The 20,019-nt window shown below is 49.0% G+C and overlaps 1 protein-coding gene across 3 annotated transcripts in view; it reads left to right on the forward strand.

Moving 5' to 3' along the window:
- The window catches only part of LOC119290967 (protein MOS2-like), a 5,296-nt gene extending 2,465 nt beyond the window's left edge, over nucleotides 1-2,831 (forward strand). The window contains exons 2-3 of one of the 3 annotated variants that reach the window (XR_005142126.1): nucleotides 1,969-2,054; nucleotides 2,625-2,831. The gene's annotated coding sequence lies outside the window, so the exon portion shown is untranslated. Of the gene's footprint in view, nucleotides 1-1,946; nucleotides 2,602-2,624 lie in introns of those variants that run through there. The other 2 variants (XR_005142125.1, XM_037569649.1) reach the window with 2 other exon arrangements.
- The last annotated feature ends 17,188 nt before the right edge of the window (nucleotides 2,832-20,019 follow it).

Genomic DNA, 20,019 nt, shown 5'->3' on the forward strand with positions numbered 1-20,019 from the left:
GAGTTGAGCCCTGGACGTTGGTTGAGCTTGGCCACCACCCACCAACAATTTGGCTGGGTTGTTACAGGTTTCAGTTACCACAGTCCCAAGTATTGAGGTCTTGCTGGCTTACCACAAAGCTGCGACAAGTGTTGAGGTCTACCATTTGCATGTTAAATCGTGTGAACCATGAGTATCTTCTAAGTACCGCGTCCTGTTGCCACCAATCCACAACCTATGGTAAGCATTATGAGCCTGTATTCTTTGTAGGTATTACACACTGTCTCTCTAATTTTGCTGGCAGCCGCATGCTCTGGACTGGCTGCACTCATCTATCGTATCACATATGTGAAACCTTCCGCATGTCAATGTTAATTATATGCTCTGTTTGTAGATGATTCGATAGACAGTACAAGAAATTTCATTGTAGGTTTGGAATATTTTGGGATGTGAACAAGTTGCAAAGCTCAATTCTCCATATGAGATCAAGAAATAATATATATTTATTTTTCTTCAGTTTCATTGAGGAATGAAACAGTCATATTGGCTTTTGTGTTTAGATGTTATTTTTTATCTATATGGCATAAGGCTTGTGTGGATTTACTTATGGAACTGCAATTTGTGTTGTCTTACTCGGCATATGCTAACCAATCAATGGTATCTTTCTAAAGACCTAGGTAAATACTCTGAGGAAAGAGGCTGGTATTGATGCCTTCAAAAGGGATAGTGATAGATCTAAGAGAGTGGTGAGGAGAGCCGCGCGGAACACTAAAATACATTTCTGGTTTCCTTCAAAATACAACTAGGCTCTGCTTTATAGAGGACTTCTAAAGGATGGCTTGAAAAGGGATGGATGCAAGGATGGTGAAGATTTGGTAATAGATGGTTTTCGCCCGATTTTATGCAAATTAACTGGGCAATTCTCTTCTGCTTAACTAATAGGTAGAGGCAAATCTTTTGCCTCCGTTTCGAAAAAAAGAAAGATTCGATCATAGGGGGATGGAAGAAGGAGCCGGGAGGAACGATTAGATACATCCTTGTTTCCTTCAAAATACAACTAAGCTCTGCTTTATAAAGAGGACTTCTAACCGATATTAGAGAACTCTCTGTAGTATAAGATGCAAACATTATTATGAAAGGATACCATCAAAACAAACAGTATACAACTAAAAGATACTGCCTCCTTTCCAGTTTAAAAGGCCTACGCGTATCTCTAGGTTGACAATTTTTCCCTAACATGAGTCATAGATCATAAATTTATACCATTAAAAACTTCAAATGTTATATTTTCCAATGTTATAATTTTTGTGATATACAATTTGCATCGCATTGGTTGAATTGGGTAATGTTTCTGCTCACCAGTTTTGGGTAAACAACCTTCATCTATAGCATGATTACAGTTTTGGGTAATGTTTCTGCTCACCAGTTTTGCATAATAGCAAACTGTACCATAGGCCATAGTCATGTTGACTTCTAGTTTACGGATTACCTTCCAAGATTTGTCATCTTCATTTTATAAAATAGATTAGTGTGTCACCCTAACATGATTTTTGTAATTGAATATGGTTCAGATCAGATCAAGGATATTGTGATTCACTATAATATCACAACTCTGCTACGCGGCAATTGGAATTTTGTGCCAATTAGAGACTGTACTCGTCCCTAATAGCGAATCAAACACAACAAGAACTGTATATAATTCAGATAGTAGTTGCTGTGTCTAGCTGTGTTGCACTGAAATTACAAACATTAAAAACTGTAGAGACTACCGATATTTGATAATTACAATACGTGCACACGGTATTCAAGCGCATGCGTTTCACACCCTTACTCAGTAGTTGAGTTATCTTTCTCCTTATACTCTCCCTCGTTGTTGCCTTCTGCAACTTTTTTTGACTCGTTGCATCATGTAGCCGACTTGTCAACTTTTTTCTTCTGAGCAATTGCAATCAATGTCTTGTTTATAGGTTGATGACTTTTCTCCTATAGTGCCTACTGCTGAAGATCACAATGGAAATACAGAGCACCTGACAAACAAGTTTCCAGACGACAGGCTTGGCGACCGATATTTACAGGTGCTCTGCTTTTATGTATGACAGTGACATATGATGCCCTGTTTCCAGTTTGCGCATAGCACTGTTTCAATCAGTCTCAATTCCCCCACAATTTACATACCAACCTATTCTGTGTGAAGAGTCTTGATCATCTTCAGAGTGGTAGCTTCCTTCTTTGTGGTATCATCACTTTGTGCATGCGATAATCTGATGGCGGCTGTGGTTAGAGGTGTTACGCAGTATGCAAATATCAATTTGGTCTACCAGTCAAGATATGAGATGACATGGTTCACTGATACTCAGGTTGAGAAATATTTTTCTTTCCAGCATGGTAGTTGGGAAAACAAACTGGACTCTGTAAATCAGGGGCATGATACACATTTGCTTTGGTCCTAAGCTTCAGTGTGTAAATTACCAGTGTTGCAAAATTGTAAACTCCAATTATATGTACCTGCACGGCATAATTCTCATGGTTGGACTTGGATGCTTCCAAGCTAATCATTTGGGAATTTCTCGCTCAACGCACTTCATAATCATTTTGATGATCAGTTAGCAGTTGCCAGATTAATCTCCCCCCTTTCTTCTTTTCAGAGGACCAATATTGTTGTTGGCGAGAGACAAGAATGTCCGCGGAGCACTTCAGCTTGTAAGACTTTTTCTTGTTGTTGAGACAAGTCCAAACCTGCAATTGCATTATCACTAGGAATCCATACTTTCTATCATTAAGCAGTGTATGTATTGAAACCACTTGGTGGTCACAGAAACTCATAACGCATGTTGATCTTCCAAGCACTTCTATTTGCGAATGTACATAGCATCAGTAATCCCTATTAGCAGATAGTACCGAGTAAAATGGCTCAAATGCCTCAGTTAATCAGGATTCAGAAATTTCCACGCAGCTCACATCATGCAAAAGCATTCACTAAACAAAAGGAAAACGGAATGTAAGAGCAACCACGACTCCACAAGATTGGTTAGAAAATGCAGGCCTGATGTTCCTCCCCATCACCCATTTTAAGTCCAACGATTTAAAATAATTGATTAACAGTCATCCAACCGATCGACACCCACACGCAGCACGTCCCCATGTTGCGCTAAGCAAGGACACGGCCCGGTTTGTTTATAGCCACTTGCCAGAGTCCCATGAGAAATGATTAGTTCAAAAATGTCAATTAGGGGGGGTGGGAATCTCCTCTCAGATCACGATGTGCCCTCATGCGTGCCTAATAACAGTGGCATCGCTTTGCAGGCAGGCAGCACATCCCAGAGACGAAATTAAGAAGGCATATCATAGTGCATTATTATTAGGTCGTGGTGCTCCTCGTGCCTGACGGTAGGGAATTTTGTGAACTGGCTTGGCTTCGATTTTCTTTTCTTTTCCCTCAACTACTGGCAGCGGCATGGCCGGCCCAATGGCTTAAATTCCAGCGATCCCTCTGAGACAATAGTTTACTAGCTTTCCATGGAATATCTACAGCTTGAATAATACGTAGTATGAAATAATTCAAGTGGCAGAGCATGCCAGTCTTGCCAGACTAGAGAACACGAGAAAGCAAGTGATGGATTTAACACAGGGATAGGATGATTACGTGTTGAGATAAGTACTTACTTGACATGTTTTACTACCAGAAGAAGAAGCTGATGGATGGAGCATCGTGTTTGTGCCAGGCCAAAAGCCAAGGGAGGGAATATGCTGCTCGCCGGCAAAGGCATTTTGGGGGTGAGAGCAAAAGGAAGGGGTGGAGGAAAGGGGAGAAAGGTAGCTAGCTCCCGGAGAATGTTCATTTTGTGCGGTACGTTCCCGTCGTGGAACGGAGTGCAGCACGTCACGCGCGCTCAATACGCTCCTTGTAGCTTCCACCGCCACTGGACGGAATAAAGCCGCGCCTTCCTCCTTTTCCCTTGGCATCGTCGACGATCTTTCTTTTCTTTTTTTTTGAAAATAAAACATCCTCTTTATTTATTAGTAATAATGGTTACATCGTCTATAAGAAAATTTACAATATCGTTAAAAGGTTCCTCAAACCAATCCCTTGTCTCAGAAAATTTAGCTACTCTAGCAATTTCATGAGCTACTTTATTTGCCTTCCTAAAAAAACCAGGCCCTCGTGAGGCGACTCCGGCGAGCGCCGCGAGCCGGCCGCCGATGCCTGCAGATCCTTCAACGAGGCGAGTAGGGGGGCGTTTCTGGGCTCTCGCGGGCTCGGAAGATGAGGACGACGACGATGGAGACCCCGCCGGCAGTTTGCCGGCCGATTACTCTCCTACGCCTTCCGACGTGATCTGTGAGGCCTTCACCCCTAGGTACTCGGAGGAAGATGTGGCCGCGCTCGTCGACGACTTTGTGCCAGGCGATGATCCGGCGTGGATCGGGCTGCGTTCAGAGGATAGGGTGGAGGTTGTTCGCCGGATCATTCACCGGAGGACGGCGGCGACGGCGATCCGGCCTTGGAAAGGGCCTCTACCTAAGGTTTGCATCCAACCACTAACTTTGTCAGACTTTATCCCGCAAGATGCTTGGACTGGAGTGGTCCGTAAGAAAAAGAAGAGGATGGGGAGATCGGAGCGAGCAACGCCGGCGCCGGTGAGCCGAACGGCGGCTGAGATCCGGGCGGCTAGGGTTGCTCGTTTGAATTTCATCCTGGGCCGTGATGGGGCGGTCGATGAGCGGGCCGACCGTGAGCCCGTGCTTGGGTATGAGACCCAACATGGGGGCGCTGAGGAGGGGCTGTTTGGACAGGTTTTGACTGGGTATGTGGCCCAGGAGACCCTGGACGCGCCTCTTGTGCCTACTGAGCCTAGCAGGGTCGATGATCATCATGATCGAGCCGACCGGGTCAGTGCTGAGCCTGATTTTCTTGGGCCGGTGAGTTTTTTTGGGCCAAGGTCTAGGGGGTATGAGGCCCAACCGGACGTGGTTCTAATCGATTCCGAGGGGGGGGAGCATGCACGTTTCGTTCGTCCTCACCTACGCCGTCGCTGCGCCCTAGGGTTCGTTGATCGCCGCGCCTGCGTTCTGCCGGAACAGGCCTGGCTCGCCGCATTCCCCCTCTTGGCTCGATGGCTGGTTCTGGAGGCGCTCCTCCTCCCGGGAAGAGGCCGCATGCACCCAGCGGGCTGGTAGGGCTTCTGGGGTGCCGCCGCCGGGACTAGGCAGCGACCGGGGTGCAGTGCCGTCGGGTCCAGGCACTGGCCGAGGCGCGCTGCAGGCGCCGGCGGCAGGTGTTGGTCGTGGTGGCGTGCCGAACCCCAAGGCCGCTGCGGCACGCTTTGCTGGCGGGGGGCCCGTGGGAAGGCCGCCGGCTCCGGTCTTGCCATCAGGCGGGCGGGGTAGACCGGGCTCCGGTCCTCGGTCGCTAGCTCCGGGCGGTGCGGCGGTGGAAGCTGCGGGCCGGGGGGCCGTGCCTCCTAGGCCACCCGTGCCTTAGGGTCCGGTGCCTAGAACGACTCCCGCAGTCCAGGGCAATGTTGCCGTGGTAGCGGCGGGCCGGGGAGCTGCGCCACCAAGGCCTCAGGCCCCTCCTCCCCATGTCGTTGCTCGCCCGCCCGGTTCTGCGGCTGCGCCCCGAGGTCAATGGGGGGATGACGACTACGATGCCTATGGGTCTGGCCAGCACCGTGGTTCTTCGTCCACGGGTGGCGGTCGTGGTTTTGCTTGGCAGAGTGATGGGTCTGTCGAGAGGCCTTTCTTGGGTCCTTCAGGTGGCTTCGTTGAGGGGCCTTCTGATCCGGGTCTTCGGCAGCGAGGAGGTTACCGAGGCCATCGTGGTGGTCGGGGCGGCCGAGGGGGCTGGTACCGTCCACGTCCCCCGCCACCACCTGTTGTTGTCGACCAGATGACAGTTGACGGGGCTGCCGGGGAGCCTGTTCTGACCGGTCACACTATAGAGGTGGTGACGGCTCTTGCTACTGTTCAGGTTCCAGAGAACGAGGTTATGACCGATGTGTCTGTGGAGTTGACAGATAGGTCTGAGGCTGATAGGGCGTCCAAGTGGGCGCGCAGGAAGGAAAAGATGCTTTGTTATCGTTGCGGAGACAAGGGCCACTTCATTGCGGAGTGTGTGGCTCTTTTATGTGATACCCGCGGTAAATTGGCACACGATTCTGGGGAGTGTCCGTTACTGCGAGATCTGGCACCGTCACTCATGATGTATGGAGTTTACTGTGCTGAGCTAAGTTATTTCGAATCTCCGAATGAGCGAGAGGTTTCTGATGAGTCCACGAGTATGACCACAGGGATAGTCAAGGTCACCAGAGGGGAGGTGTCTGAGACACAGATCGTGCAGAGGCTCCGAGAGTTGGCCCCTGGGGATTTCTAGTGGGACCTTGTCAGCTTCGCTGATAGGATGTTCAGAGTTGAGTTTCCTTCCGTGGAGGATTTGCAGAGGTTGTTGAGCTTTGGGATGTGTAAGGTGCCGGGAACGGATGGCATCCTTGAGTTTCAAGAGTGGAAGTTTGTTGAGCCTCAGGGCAAGCCACTTACTCAGGCATGGCTGCGATTTTCCGGGGCTCCCTCCAAGCCGCCGCAGGATGCTCGGGTTGTGGCCAGTATGGGCATTTTAGTGGGGAAGCCTGAGCGTGTGGACATGGAGTTCACCAGAGCTCATGGGATTTCTTGGGTTGTGGTTAGTATTTTGAACATTGAGTATGTGCCGGAAGTGGTTAAGTGGGTTTATCGAGGCAGTATTTATGATCCGGTTATTGAGTTTGAGGATGAGAGCCTTCTGGTTGCGCCGTCTCACGAGTCTGACGTGGATATGCACGAGGGTGATGGCAGTGCGGGATCATAGGAGCCGCCGGTCGAGGACTCTGGACGACAGTTGTCCAAGGGGCCGGAGGCTGAGACCGTGACGACCGGGGATGGAGCAGCCCAACCCTCCTCGGTGCCTTCGACGACTCTAAGATTTGGGTCTTTCGAGCCATCTTCCGCACCCCCGAGGCTGTGGAGTGATCGGGCCGAGTCCGAGGAGGCTTTTGAGCTCGAGTTACCGGCCTTGGGGTTGGAGGGTGTTGTTGTCACCATTCCCGGGGGTCGGCAGGTGGCCACTCCCCCTCGTGCTCAGCGCATGGTTCCTCCTTAGGAGGTGACACAGCTTGTCGTGCCTGGCTTGTCGGGTGGAGCCCTGGGGCAAGCGGCCTCGGGTTGCTCTCCTTCTGCTGAGGAAGGGGATTCGGGACAGGTGGCTCCCGTGTCCTTTTCTTCGTTGGGAGGGGGTCTGGGGCAGGGGGCCTCAGATACCTCCTCCCCCGTCACGTCTACCTTTCGGTTGGTGCCGGCTCTGCCGTCGGGAGAGGGCTCAGGGCAGGTGGCCCCGGAGCCTTCTTCTCCTTCGGCGCCTGTGGGGGTGGCTTCTCCGGTGCTGGGTGGGGAGCGAGGGTAGGTGATCCTTGTTTTGCCTCCACCACCCTTCCTGCCGGCCCCGCCATGCGGGGTGCGCCAGGAGTCTGACCTCTTCGTGAGTGCCTGTCCACTCTCTGGCGAGGCGGTGGGTGAGCCCATGCATATGGATCGGCCAGCTGGTTGGGGTGAGGCAGGAGGCCGGACCCCGACCGCGATCTCTCGGGAGGAGGTCATTGTGTTCGGAGGGATTCAGGATCCGATATCTGAGGGGCGCCGGGTGAGTGGTCGTCTCCAGGCACAACCGGATGTGGACGACATTCAGCAGCGGTGCGCCATGAGGGCGGCCAAGCTTCGTGACGTGGAGGTCACTACTGGTATGTCGGTCAATACTTATAACTCCATTATGCATTTTTTAAATGATGAGATTGTTGAAAATGCAAATCAATTAGGAGTTTTGTTGGGTAGTAATGACACTGAAATCTCTAATTCTGTTAATGATCTTCTAGATCTAGAGGCTGAGCGGGCCTTAGAGATGATTCATAATATTGCGGCTGTTAAACCCATGAGTGATTCTAAGGTTGATGCGCTCGGGGTCAGGGTGCTCGACAATTTTTGTGCGGATCTTATGCAACCTATTACTGAGGCGGATGTAGAGGATGATTCTAGTTTTGGCTAGCCCCTCTGAGACTGGTTGTGAGGACCAGTTGCAGAGTCAAACTGTCCCCAAGCGCAAGTGGAAACGGAAGGTGTACCCGGTGTCCGCAGTACGTAGGAGTGCTAGGATTCGTACGGCAAAAAAATTCCATGATGAACTATGAAAGGAATCTTTTGGAATAGCAGAGGTCTAAAGGACTTGGCTAAAAGAAGGTTTCTTGCTGAGACGTCTGTCTAGCATTGTTTAGATTTTATCGCTCTATCGGAGACGGGTAGAGATAACTTCGCGCCTCAATTTCTAAATACTTTGTCCGGGGTATAGATTTTGATTGGCATTGCTTGCCGCCGAGAGGGAGATCGGGTGGAATCTTACTCGGCGTTAGGTGCGACGTGCTTGAGGTTCTCAGTGTGGTCATGGGAGACTTTGCTGTCAAGTTTAGGGTGCGGTCGAAGGAAGATGGGTTTAATTGGGCTCTTGTTGCGGTATATGGTGCTGCGCAGCCCGAGCTCAAGCCCGATTTCTTGGCTGATCTCGTTCGGATTTGTGGTTCCGAGCAGTTGCCTATCCTGGTGGGGGCGATTTCAATATAATTAGACGACGTGAGGATAAGAACAATGATAATTTTGATGGCAGATGGTCGTTCATGTTCAATACTATCATTGAAAGTTTGGACCTGGGAGAAATTGAGCTCTCGGGTAGAAAATTCACCTGGGCTAACGCGCTACCAAATCCGACGTATGAGAAGTTGGATCGAGTGTTGGCTAGCATCGATTGGGAACAGAAGTTTCCTCTAGTAACAATCCAGGCCTTGTCCCGTGGTATTTCTCACCACACGCCGTTATTTGTGGACTCTGGTGAGCCCACCCACCTGGGGAACAAAAATGTGTTCTCCTTTGAGATGGCTTGGTTTGAACAAGAAGGCTTCTGTTAGGGCATTCTTGTCCCTATGTAGTTTTGGTGATTGATGACAATGCCTTTGCGGACTAATCGTGTGTATTGAGCTTTTTAGATATATCACGACTAAACACAAGACGATTTGATGCCCCTCGGAGATTATAGAAGACGACCTTTCTCTACGGTTTGGTTCGGTGGAGTTGACTCGTAGGAAAGCCATACTATTAAGAGGGGGTCCGCTTTGGAAAGGTTTGGATGGAATCTCACGTACACATTCCCTTTTGCACCGCCTTTCCTCGAGCTCCTCGGAGTGTTCCTCCGTCTCACCGTGTCTCTGCAAAATGAAGGCCTCGGTCTTGCTCTTCTCAGGCTAGCGGTAGTACTTCTCTTTTGAGCGGTACTACCGCAGGAGCCAGCGGTAGTACCGGGCTCCGGCACGGTAGTACCGTAGGCTCCCACTGTAGTACCGCTCATCCGAGCGGTAGTACCGTGAGCTATAGTCTGGCACCACTCTCTAGCGGTGGTAGGCGCGGATGTAATTTTTTGCATCTGCGCTCCCCGCGGTAGTACCGTGGCACCAGGCCAGGTTCCGGAGCAGGAGCGGAGGTAGGGGCGGATGTAATTTTTTACATCCGCACCCTCCACGGTAGTACCGCACCCTCGGTCGCGGTAGATCCGTGTCGGATTTTTGCACGACATTTTCTCAGCGAAGGTAGTCACGGATGTAATTTTTTACATCTGTGCCTACCAGGCCTGGCCCGTGTCTGCCTTGCGGAAGTACCACGTGGGGCCGCGGTAGTACCGCTCCTGCGGATCTACCGCGCCTTGTCGGTGCTCCTTTTTGCCTGGTCAGGTCTCTGTCGTGCTCGCAGTAGTACCGCGGTCCACCACGGTAGTACCGCACGCCAGTGCGGTAGTACCGCGCCTGTGGAGCGGTAGTTCCGTGGGCCGCGGGCTGAGTGGTGGGCAACGGTTGGAATTGTCCCCCACTATAAAAGGGGGTCTTCTTCTCCAAGAAGACTTACCTCTTCTAACCCTAAACTCCATTGTTGCTCCAAGCTCCATTTTCGGCCGATCTCTCTCCCTAGCCAATCAAACTTGTTGATTCGCTCGGGATTGGGTGACAAGGCCCCGATCTACACTTCCACCAAGAGATATTCGATTCCCCCCCACTAATCCCTAGCGGATCTTATTACTCTTGGGTGTTTGAGCACCCTAGAGGGTTGAGGTCACCTCGAAGCCATACTCCATTGTGGTGAAGCTTCGTGGTGTTGTTGGGAGCCTCCAAGTGTTGTGGAGATTGCCCCAACCTTGTTTGTAAAGGTTCGGTCACCGCCTTGAAAGGCACCAATAGTGGAATCACGTCATCTCGCATTGTGTGAGGGCGTGAGGAGATTATGGTGGCCCTAGTGGCTTCTTGGGGAGCATTGTGCCTCCACACCGCTCTAACGGAAACGTACTTCCCCTTAAAAGGAAGGAACTTTGGTAACACATCCTCGTCTCCACCGGCTCCACTCTTGGTTATTTCGTGCCTTTACTTTTGCAAGCTTACTTGTGTTGTATCTATTGCTTGCTTGTGTGCTAGTTGTCTTTGCATCATATAGGTTGTCCACTTAGTTGCATATCTAGACAACCTTTTTTGTCGCAAGGTTTAAATTGTTAAAGAAAAGCTTAAAAATAGTTAGTTGCCTATTCACCCCCCCTCCTAGTCAACCATATCGATCCTTTAAATTGGTATTAGAACCTCATCTCTTTATTAAGGACTCTGTCGTCCGAAGAGTATGGTTGACACCAACGACGGTGCGGAGGAGCACTCCGGTGTGAATCCTATCTCGTCTACGGCCGATGGGGGAACCTCGGTCTCCTGTGAGGAGTTCAATGTGGCTTTAGACACATTGAAAACCTCCATGACGACCGAGGTTGAAAGCATGTTTACTAAATTCCTAGAAGGACTTAAACTATCCACCTCACCGATGAAAGTGGGTGATCCCACTAACAAGGTGACGGATGCTAACTCCGACAAGGGGGAAGCTAATAGTGAAAAGGGTCCTTCTACTAGTGGTAGAAATGGCACCGGCATCTATGCCCATGTGGAACCTCCTACTGATGGTGGACCGATTCCCTCTACTCATTTAAATCATGCCGGTCCTCCTCCTAAGATTGTGAAAAATGAGGATTTTGATGCTTGGGTTTATCATTTCAAGCGTCATTTAAAACATGTGAATACTAATCTTTGGAGAATCATAGAAGAAGGTTTCTATCCACATGACCCAAGCAACTTCACCCCTCGAGAAGCCATGGATAATCAATTCAATGAGAGTGCTCTCTTCATCATCCAAGATGCAATCCTTCCCAAAGATCTCCCTCATCTTCGACCTCATGCCATGGCTAAAGACGCATGGCAATGTGTTGTGTCTCTCTATCGAGGAAGTGCTAGCATTCAACGCTCCAACTATGAAGTGGTGCAAGATGAAGCCGATCAGTTTGCAATGAAAGAAGATGAAGAACCTCATGAGCTCTTTCGAAGAGTGACCAAACTCGCGGTCGCACTCCGAGATCATGGGAGCAAGGACACGGATGACAATTGGATCAAGCGCAAGTTCCTCAAGGCCGTGATGCCCTACAACAAGGCCATGTCCTCCGTCATTCGTCAAAGACCGGACTTCCACTCCATGACCTCAAGCGAAGTGTTGGATGAGTTCGTTGCAATGAGCATCTTGGACAAGACCGCCGACAATGCGGTGCTCCATTCTCAAAGGGCAAAGAATCCCAACCTTGCCTTGAAGGCCAAGGTTAGTGTGGAAGAAGAGGAAGAAGAGGAAGATGAGGAGAGCAACCCCGAAGACACGAAATATGATTATCATGAGCACATGGCTCTTGCCTCAAGACAATTTTGGAGCAAGAAGAATACAAGACCCAACTTCAACAAGAACAACTCAAGTGGCCTCAAGGGCAAGCAACGAGTTAGAACTTGTTTCAACTGTGGCAATGTGAGCCATTTCGTTGCGGATTGTCCTTACGAGAAGAGGGAATACAATGGTGGCAAGTTCATCCAAAAAGACAAAGCCAAGTCCTTCCCCAACAAGAACAACTTCACCAAGAAGACTCCTACTCGTGGGTTGGTGGTTCAAGAAGAATACCGTGAGGATGACGATGATGATGAAGATAGTGAAGCAATGGCTATGGCATCCGTTCCCATTGCCACAACTCCCCCGGTGTCTCTCTTCGACTCACCCAACGAGAACATCACCGCCAAGTGCCTCATGGCTAAAGCCACCAACAAGGTAACCCACAACATCAAAACCACCATTATTCCTAATCCTTCTTTGACCGTTGGCTTTGATGATGGTAAGGGGTCTAATGAGGAGGTAAATGAATATGAGTCCTTCATGAGTAAGCTCAAGGGCAAATCCAAGAAGCACTTCGTTGCTCTCTTGGAACAACTTGGTGAAGCCAATGACATGATCGAGGCTCACGAAGAAACCATCTCTAAGATGGAAGGTCATAGTCGTGACTATGCCGATGAGATATCGGATCTCTCTAATGCTCTTGAGGAAGAGCGTGGGCATCGTTTGGCTCTTGAGGAGTCACACAACGATGACCATGCCAAATTAAAGAAAGATCTTGATCATGCTCTTGTTGTGTCTCGTGTGCTAACTTCCGAGAAGGCTAAACTTGGGGTTGATCATGCTAGACTCAAGGAGGAGTTTGATGTACTTGACAAGGCCCATAAGGTCTTGAAAGGTGCTCATGCAAACCTCAAGGAGCCTCATGCTCAACTCCAAGTTAAGCTAACCAAGGAAAAAGCCACATTTCCTCACATGGTCTTAATTGATAATGCAAATGCTACTAACCCGTGTTGTGAGCATGTGCATCTTGTGGAGGACAATGCCAAGTTGAAGGAACAACTCGAGAAAGGTCTTGTGTCATGCATACAAGGTGAGAAGAACCTAAATGACCTTTTGAGCAATCAAAAGGAAGTTGTGGGCAAGGAGGGAGTTGGGTTCTCACCCAAGTCCAAGAACAAGAAGAAGAACGAGAAGAAGAATAACAAGACCAAACAACCTCCCCCGTTTAAGCAAACTTTTTTGAAGGAGGGAGAGGGTGCTCCTAAGGAGAAGAATAACAATGCGAAGAGTGGTGATGCCAAAAAGGGCAAAGCCATCTCTCCCAACAAAGCCGGTGACTTTAACCCCTCTTATGTGTTGTGCCGTGCTAGTGATGGGAATGTTTATGCTAAATTTGTTGGTTCTTCTTATGAGTACATTAAATGGTCTATTTGGGTGCCTAAGGCCCTTGTTACTAACATCAAAGGACCCATTACTAAATGGGTACCTAAAACCAAGCATTGATCTCTTGTAGGTGTTTGCTTTCGGTGCAGGATCATGGTTGCTCGATAGTGGAGCAACAAATCATATGACCGTGAGCAAGGACTTGGTGGAGGACGTGCAAAAGATCCCATCTATGCCCACCAGTGTCGAGTGGGGTGATGCCTCACATTCTAAGGTATTGGGTCTTGGCAAGGTTGTCATTTCTCATGATCTAACGATCGAGAAAGTTATGCTTGTTGAGTCCCTTGCGTTCAATTTACTTTCCGTTCGTCAACTTGCACTCATGGGCTTTGCCACCTTCTTTGATATTGATACCGTGGCCCTCTTGTGGAGCAAGACTCTTAAAGTAGCCTTTGTTGGGCATGTCGAGAACGGTCTCTATGTGATTAACTTTTCGGAGCAACCCACTAAGACCGCGACATGCCTAATGGCTAAAGTTGATGTGGGATGGCTTTGGCATCACCGTTTAGCCCACATCAATATGAGATCTTTGCAAAGTCTTCTCAAGGGGGACCATGTCCGTGGACTAACAAATGTTAGTTTTGCCAAAGATCGTGCTTGCAGTGCTTGTATCGAAGGAAAGCTTCATGAGACGGCTCACCCTCCCACGACTATCATCTACTCGAAGAGACCCTTGGAGCTCCTTCACATGGACCTCTTTGGGCCTCCATCCTTTGATAGTCTTGGGGGTAGAAAGTATTGCTTGGTGATTGTGAATGATTATTCAAGATACACTTGGGTATACTTCTTCAAGAGGAAGAGTGAGACTCAACAAACCGTCATCGACTTTGCAAATGAAGCTCAACATCAACATAATGCAAAGATCTTGACAATAAGAAGTGACAACGGCACCGAGTTCAAGAATTACACCTTGGATGAGTTTCTTAGTGATGAGGGGATCAAGCATCAATATTCTGCACCATATACCCCTCAACAAAATGGTGTTGCAGAGAGGAAGAACCGGACGTTGATGGATGCGGCAAGAACCATGATGGCAGAGTTCAAGTCTCCATACAACTTTTGGGCCGAAGCCATCAACACCGCATGTCATGCATCCAATTGGCTCTATCTCCGCAAAGGCTTGAACAAGACTCCTTATGAGATACTCACCGGAGACAAGCCCAATCTCAAGTACTTCCGGGTGTTCGGGTGTAAGTGTTTCATTCTCAAGAAAGGTGTTTGTTTGTCTAAATTTGAGGCTAGAGCTTATGAGGGCATATTTGTTGGTTATGCTACAAACTCTCATGCTTACCGTGTTCTCAACAAGTCCACCAGACTCATTGAGGAGACGTGTAACATGGAGTTTGACGAAAATAACGGCTCCCAAGTGGAGCAAAGTGGTACTTGTGATGTAGGTGATGAAATTCCTCCCCAAGCCATAAGAAGAATGGGTATTGGTCATATTCTACCCATTGAGGAACCCCTTGTGGCTGAAGGAGAAGGACAATGCTCCACTCAAGTGGAGCCTTCACCTACTCAAGACCCACACGCTTCCGAAGAACAAAGTGTAGGCCCTCAACCTCGTGAACAAGACCAAGGGCAAGATCAATCTCAAGATGGTGGTGAACCTCCAAATGATGCCCAAGTTCAAGTTCTCCCCCTCGAGCAAGTTCAAGATTAAGAACAAGCTCAAGAAGGCGCTCAAGATGATCAAGTTAACCCTCCTCCTTCCACATCTGAGGAGGAATTAGAGCGTCGTGCCGCGAAGATTGCTTCCAAACTCACCACCAAAGGCCATCTCATGGAGAATGTGGTTGGAAGCCTAAGAAAGGGGGTAAGCACTCGTAGACAATTAGCAAACTATTGTGAACATCATGCGTTTGTCTCTTGTGTTGAACCCCAAAAGGTCTATGAGGCGCTCGAAGACTTGGATTGGCTCAATGCCATGCATGAAGAACTCAACAACTTCGAGTACAACAAGGTGAGGAGGTTGGTGCCAAGGCCTTCGGGGAACCATAACGTCATTGGAACCAAGTGGATTTTCAAGAACAAGCAAGATGCTCATGGGAACATCATTCGCAACAAGGCAAGATTGGTAGCACAAGGCTACTCCCAAGTCGAGGGTATCGACTACGGTGAAACCTTTGCTCCCGTTGCTCGCCTGGAATCCATTCGTTTGTTGATTGCTTATGCTTCCCATCACAACTTTAAGTTACAACAAATGGATGTGAAAAGTGCTTTTCTTAATGGTCCTATTAATGAGTTGGTTTATGTCAAGCAACCCCCCGGGTTCGAGGATCCTTACTTCCCGGATCATGTGTATCAACTCGATAAGGCACTCTATGGCCTTAAACAAGCCCCATGTGCGTGGTATGACCACCTTACCGAGTTGTTACAAGATCGTGGATTTGAAGTTGGGCAAATCGATCCCACTCTTTTTACTAAGAAGGTCAAACGGGAGTTGTTTGTGTGCCAACTATATGTTGATGACATTATCTTTGGTTCCCCTAACAATGCTTTCAATGAAGAATTTGCCGCTCTCATGACCTCTAAGTTCAAGATGTCTTCAATGGGAGAGTTGAAGTTCTTCCTTGATTTTGATATCAAACAAAGAAGAGAAGGTACCTTCATCAACCAAGCCAAATACACTCAAGACATGCTTAAGAGATTCAAGCTAAGTGATGCCAAGCCGGCTTCCACTCCAATGCCTACCAAGTGCCAATTTGACATTGATCCCAATGGTAAAGCGGTGGATCAAAAGGTATATCGCTCTATGATTGGATCCTTGCTTTACCTTTGTGCATCTAGACCGGATATCATGTTGAGTGTGGGTATGTGTGCACGGTTTCAAACCGCACCGAAGGAAAGCCATTTTGTGGCGGTCAAACGAATGTTTCGATATTTGGCTCATACCCCAAACTTTGGCCTATGGTACCCAAGAGGAGCAAACTTCAAGCTAGAAGGATTTACGGATTCCAATTGGGCGGGAGACAAAGTGGATAGGAAGTCCACTTCCGGAGGGTGCCAATTTCTTGGTTGCTCTTTGGTGAGTTGGTCTTCCAAGAAGCAAAGTTGTGTGTCTCTCTCGTCCACTGAAGCAGAATATGTGGCGGCCGGTAGTTGTTGTGCACAACTCTTATGGATGAGGCAAACTTTAAAGGACTACAGTGTCATTTGTGACAAAGTGCCTCTTTGGTGTGACAATGAAAGTGCCATCAAGATTTCTCTCAACCCGGTGCAACATTTCAAGATGAAGCATATTGAGATTCGGTATCACTTCATTCGGGATCACATTAGGCGGGGGGAGATCGAGCTCAAGTATGTCAACACTCATGATAACCTTGCAGATATTTTCACGAAGCCCTTGGACGAAGCAAGATTTCGTGAGTTAAGGCATGAGCTAAATATCATAGATTCGAGCAATGTGACTTGAGCCCATGCACACCCCTCCTCACTCTACTTGTTGTCTAGTCTAGATGTAGGCATGGACATAGGGGGAGTGTTGTTCTCTCAATGAACTCTTCCTCCCCCCATTATGCATATACTAATCAACTCTTTCACATTAGCCATTTTTGATGGTACTTGTGCTTCAAAGACGAGTTTTGGTCATGGACCCAAGGATAATTCTTCGCAGTGCCATACCAATTGACTCAAATATAGGTGGCTCCGGCCACCGCCCTTCCTTGCAGAAGTTGTTTTCTCTCTCGTGTTGGTTGGTGTTTCCCCGGTGGGTGCTTTGCTTTTTCCTCCTTCTTCTCTCTTGTGTCCTAGCTCTTTCTTGGTTTACGGTACTACCGTGGTGTGCCATGGTACTACCTCAGGAGTTGGTGGGTCTCTCCAAGTGCGTGGCCCTCCAGGGGCACGGTACTACCGCTACTTCCGCTGCAGAATTTTTTTACTGCCGCTGAACGAGCGGTACTACCGCCCAGCGTGCGGTACTTCCGCCCGGGCGGTACTACCGCGATGACCCGCGGTACTTCCGCGCCCACTCGAGCAGGTGGGGGTTAAGAGCGGGACAGGGGGAGTTCTAACTCCCCCATACCCATTCATCTCTTTCCCCACCCCGTCTCTCTCTCTCCTAACCAAGAACGGCGCCGGAGGCCTTCGCCGGATCTCCGTCTCCGGTCGCTCTCCTCGGATTACGACCGGTGGGATCGCTCCTCACCTCGCCCTCTTGCCACGGACCCAGGTTTTTCCCAAAATACCTCTTGTTTTTGTCCTTCCTTGTGTTTCTAGGTTTTGGGGAGATGCATGTGGTGTTCTTGAGATTTTTGGCTAAATCTGTGCAAGTGGGATTCGTTGTAGAGTGGTAGAGTAGTTGCATGCTCTTTGGACAGTCAAAATAGTTCTGTTTGATCAAGGTAGTACCAAAGTTGTCATGCGGAGGTTCTAGATCCAGATCCGCGTCCTCAATGGTAGTTTTTCCTTCCGTGCGGTACTACCGCTCCTCCTGGAGCGGTACTACCGCAGCCTCTTCTGGATTTGATACTCCGCGGTACTTCCGCACCTTGGTGCGGTACTACCGCTGGGCGTCCGGAAGTAAAAAATTACTTCCGCCCCACGCGCGGTACTACCGTGCTTCCGCGGCACGGTACTTCCGCGGTTGGCGCAGATGTAATTTTTTACATCCGGAACCCCGCCCGGTACTACCGTAGATCATCCTGCGTTGTTTAGTCTTTTGTCCAAGTCGCATGTGTTTGTGTTTTCTTTCGTTTGTTTTTGATTCGTTTTGTTCCCGTGTGTGTCTTTGTGTCTTTGTGTCTAGGTGGTCGCTCCAGTTTCCCTCGCCGCTCGAATCCCAGCCGTGACACAGGGTCCAAGCGTCTGCGCAACCCAGATGATGTTCTAGAGGGGTCCTCTGCTGCTCCCCAACGTAGGACCAAGCATACCGCCAGCAAACAGAAGGAGCCCGTCATGGGCATGGATGAGATGCCCCAGGCAGAATTTTTCATTCGAAGAAAGATCAATCCTTATGTGTCTCCCCGGTCTAGCACGCGGGGCAATGAACTCTTCTGGAACAAGAAGCAGAATCTGATCTATATGGATGTGATCAAGGCCAAGCAGAATCACTATGTTGAAGTTCACTGGATTGACATGACTCACATGAGGCAGGAGAAGCACCATGGGTACTTTGGAGAGGCCTTGGATCTTGTGGAGCAGTTCGACATTGAACACATTCTCACCTTCCACAAGGACTTTGATCCAGAGATCATTGCACAGTTCTTTGCTTCAGTCCACTTCGACGTCAATGAAGAAAGGACCATGACTTGGATGACCAATGGTCGACAGTTGTCTGCTACCTGGAAGGAGTTCATGGAGTTGCTCCTTGTTCCCGATGAAGGACTCGACACGCCAGTTGGAGTTCGCCCTCACGCCAACGCTGACTCTGCCAACAAGAACAAGCTCATGCCATACCTTGTTGAGAAGACGCTTCCTAACAAGAAGAAGGCATGGGTGCTCAACCCCTTCCTTGACATCATGCATAGGCTCTTCTGGAACACGCTCTTCCCGCGCATTGGTGACATGGGACAGGTGCATGCTTATCTCGTTGACATGATGCTTCTTTGTGAGGAGGCCCGTCAGGCTCAGCTCAGCCACTTGATGTCTCACATATCATGTGGTGTGAGCTTCAGTTCGCTGTGTTCAACCGTAAGGTCCCCATCTATGGGCCTTATCTGTTTTACCTGATCTCCAAGACGTGGGAGAAGCTCCTCCCCAATGAGGAGTTTGAAGCTCCAGGCTGGATTTGTCATGAGCCCATCATGCTTCGCATCAAGCCCCAATGGGTAACACCACCACTGCTGCAGAGGCTGCCAAGATGGCTGTTGATGAGGAGGAGATTGAGGAGGAAGATGCTGCTGAGGATCGTTCTGCGTTCACGCCTCCCTCTGCTGAGCCTTCTTGGGCAAAGAAGCTGAAGGACAAGATGAAGAGGCTGTTCTGCTTGCAGGTTTAGGGGCAGTACAAGGCCCATGTTGCTTAGAAGGAGAGTCGCTGTCGCGACATCAGGATCTTGAGGGCTTGCGGGGAGGACGTGGCAAGCTGCTCTGAGAAGCACATCACCCCAGAGACTGCCTGGATGGCGAAGCAGAGCTACCATTGGACCGATTCAGAGGAGGAGTATGTTCCTGCTGCGGAGTCTGGCGACGATGAGTCGTTTTCCGCCTGAGCTACCACCTGTGTTGTAGGTGACCTCTCTGCCTTTTTGGTGTCTCGATGCCAAAGGGGGAGAGAGTGTAGGATTTGCGTGTGTGTCATGTGTTTCGTCGTTTGCTTTGCTTTCCGTTGTTGAACCTGCTTGCCTTGCTTTGGTTGTGCTCGTGAGACTAAGTCTATCATATGGTGTAAGATATACGCACTCTCTCGTTATCTCCTTATTGAGCTTGTGCTTATCATGCTTTTCATGTTATGCTCATATCATCTCTAGTGTCAGCCTTACTATTGCAAGATATGCTTTGTTCCTAAAATATAGGGGGAGTGGTGCTCCTAGTATTCGTGCCGTGCAGTCCAAAGCACTTTACTCTCTAGCACGAATCTAGGGGGAGCTCATCTGTATTTTAGAAGTTGTGGGGTTTGCCTGTGCTATATTCATTTCATTTGTGCAAATCCCGTATTGTCATCAATCCACCAAAAAGGGGGAGATTGTTAGGGCATTCTTGTCCCTATGTAGTTTTGTTGATTGATGACAATGCCTTTGCGGACTAATCGTGTGTATTGAGCTTTTCAGATATATCACGACTAAACATAAGACGATATGATGCCCCTCGGATATTATAGAAGACGGCCTTTCTCTACGGTTTGGTTCGGTGGAGTTGAGTCGTAGGA

Source organism: Triticum dicoccoides, chromosome 4B (genome assembly GCF_002162155.2).
Source record: "Triticum dicoccoides isolate Atlit2015 ecotype Zavitan chromosome 4B, WEW_v2.0, whole genome shotgun sequence".
Lineage (NCBI taxonomy): Eukaryota > Viridiplantae > Streptophyta > Magnoliopsida > Poales > Poaceae > Triticum > Triticum dicoccoides.